Source organism: Lampetra fluviatilis, chromosome 49 (assembly GCF_964198595.1).
Source record: "Lampetra fluviatilis chromosome 49, kcLamFluv1.1, whole genome shotgun sequence".
Classification (NCBI taxonomy): Eukaryota; Metazoa; Chordata; class Hyperoartia; order Petromyzontiformes; family Petromyzontidae; genus Lampetra; species Lampetra fluviatilis.
Genome location: NC_136323.1, coordinates 2297263 through 2300479, shown reverse-complemented (window position 1 = coordinate 2300479; position 3217 = coordinate 2297263).

Here is a 3217-nt window from a genome sequence, read left to right as displayed (position 1 = left end):
GAACTCCATGCCCACCTCCCAGCCCACACCCCGCCCCCACACTCACCCTGGCTCCTCCCCCCCTCTCCCCCCGCAGCTATATCATCCCTTGTCACAGCCATTTCTTAGAAATACTTAAGCGATTGTTTTTTCGCTGTTTGTCCCCACATGAAGATAGACGCTTGTGTTGCGCCCGAAATGTCGTGATTTAATTTAGTTGTTTTTATTTTATTTTCACCTACGTGACTTTACCGAAAAAACCAAAGAGTATGGATCCTTGCAGTCACGAAAACTTCAAATCTAGAATCAAATCTAGAATTACTACTCGTAAGTTAAGCAAAGGGATGGCACACAGAGATATTGCTTCGTTCATTTGAGAGACTTTGAGGTAGTGCTTTTTTAATTAATGCGAATCACATGTGTTTTTTCATTGAGGCAATGCGCCGGACCGTTACATTATGTCGTGACGCTCGTACACACCGTCAACATAAACTAAACCGGTTGTGGGGAGCGGGGGAATGGAAAGGTGGGGAGCAGAGTCACTGTCCCAAGTGAATCACATTTTTTTTAAAGACAGCTCGTGCAGTGAAAGGTGATTATTGTATGTTTTTTGTATAATTACCATCTTATTTACCCAGGAGAGCCCCATTGAGTCACAAGGCAAGGTCTTATTGGACGATTGTCAAATCTATTTCAAGTGATAATTCTGTTCTTATATGAGGAGACAGGAGTGCCTGGAGAACACACACACACACAATAGAGAACATCCCAAAATAAAACTACGATCTCTCTCGTATTTTCACTTTCAGCCTTTGCTTGGTCTAAACCGGTCTTAGAGCAACCCTCTAAATACCATAAATGGAAGAGACAAAAGCACTAAAAAATCCTTATGTGTGCGTGGGGAGGAGGCCAGACATTTGTTGGGTGGAGCACACAAGCCAAGCAAATGCTGGTAGTCCTGTCTCAATTAGCCACACTCTGCAATTAGTACCAACTCTCCGACCCTCACTTATCTCGCTCCTACCTCCACCTCCACAACTTTTTCGTTTCCTTTTCACTCGCAGCGCAGACGTGGTGGGATTGTCGTATTCACATGTGGCAAAGACGCGTTATTGGTGATTAAAGATGTATTCAAGTCCGGTTATGGCCCACTTTGAACCCCAGCCACTGCAAGTCTGCAATATGTTTTACATTAATGGTGCTACGGATTATATGACGGATACCCCAAAAGATGCATTCCTTGTATCTTTCTTGTATAACTCTGCATGTAACTGATACAAACCTTGATTTGTTTATGCATGGAAATGCCATGAAGATTTTCTTTTTTTCAACAGTCTCCGTCTTATTATATATTTTGCACATTATTTCGTCACGGTGAAAAGTTTCACCAGCATCACGTGAACCATTTGCTAACGGCTTCCTTACAGCGGTACCTTTTTAAAATGACACTGCAACAGGAAGCCAGCCTTCAAAGGGGCCAAACAGGTCAATAACATCGGTCAACACACTTTTTCTGGCATAAGGTATTCCAACGGTTTTAAGGTAATTTTGGAGTGCTGATTCCAAATCTGGCATCAGTTTTTGAGATATCAAATATTGCATTTTCAATAAAAACTGCAGAAGATAAATATTAAATAAATGTGGATATCTACATAAAATTATATTATAAACACACTATCCTAAAAATACAGCACCATATTTTAACACTAAAGCAGTCACTGACTCGCAACAACTTGCAATCATATGTGACAGAGTTAATTGCGGGTAAAATCAATGAAAATGGGGTATGCCGATAGCATAAAAATGAGATGTGATAGAGCAAATCTGAGATCAGACTTGGAATCAGCACCCTGAAATTAGTCTAAAACAGCTGCAAAAGTCCAGGCCAGAATATTTTTTTTTGTTGACCAGTGTAATAAACAGAGCTTGCCAGATATGGGGTTGTGTGGTGGTGAATGGGGTGGCACAAGTCCAGCCAAATTGCCATGGCCGCTGACGTCCTTTGGCTTGCGAGTGGTTCGGAGTTGATGTTGTGAGTGGGGGGAGGCCTCTTGCCATGCGGACACACGTGCATGAGATTCGTGTCGTGGAATATCTAGGACTTTGCATCGGTTTTACGGGAATTAATGAATTGAGATAATAAGTAGGGGAGGCATTACTTTTCGGCTATTGTAATATAACACTGTGGAATTTCCCCATTGAATACAAGGCACAGCACAACTATACATTTTTATACATCATTTCATTGTAACGTGGAATTTGTATAATATATTGTTCAGTTACCATGTTTTAGTTTTGTACCTTTAATAATGGATATACGTGTGGTTTGTAATATTAAACACGCTTTATTGTTTAACGTTGTTTAGTTCTACTGTTTATGCCTCGTTACTATTATCGTGCACTCATTGAAGTTTAAACTATTTTTTGTTCAAATGAGCAATGTGGCGGTGCTGATCTGCTGTTGTACAGCCCTGAAAGTTGTGGGAATTCTACATTAATATGGCCGGGTGCAAGTATATCCATAAGGCAACCACTGTTGACTTGCCCACAACGTGGTGTACGATTTGATAAAACACGAAGATTGCGTAAAACTGTTACAAAGTGACGGCATAGCATGGGGACTTGCACCGGAATGGGTGTAGGTGGCAGTGCCTACACCAAACCCCCATATCTCTTTAGTGTGCTGTGGCTATCACGTGGGCACTAAGAACTAAGGGGCAATGCACATCCACCGGAATCGGTACACTCCTTCGCAATTGGTGCACACCACCGAAATCGGTGCACACCGCTAGAATTGGTGCACTCCGCCGGAATCGGTGCACAACACTGGAATCGGTGCCCACCGCTAGAATTGGTGCATACCGCTAGAATCGGTGCACACCACTAGAATTGGTGCACTCCGCCAGAATCGGCGCAATCCACCGGAATCGTGCAAGCCACCGGTATTGGTGCACACCACCAAAATCGGTGCACACCACTGAATCGGTGCACACCACTGAATCGGTGAACACCACTGGAATTGGTGCACGCCACCAAAATCGGTGCACACCACTGAAATCGGTGCACACCACCGAAATCGGTGCACACCACTGAATCGGTGCACACCACTGAAATGGGTGCACACCACTGGAATTGGTGCACGCCACCAAAATAGGTGCACTCCACTGGGATTGGTGCACTCCATCGCCTCTGCCGTTGCCATGGTAACGCTCAGCGCTGCACGGCCCCCCCCTCACCG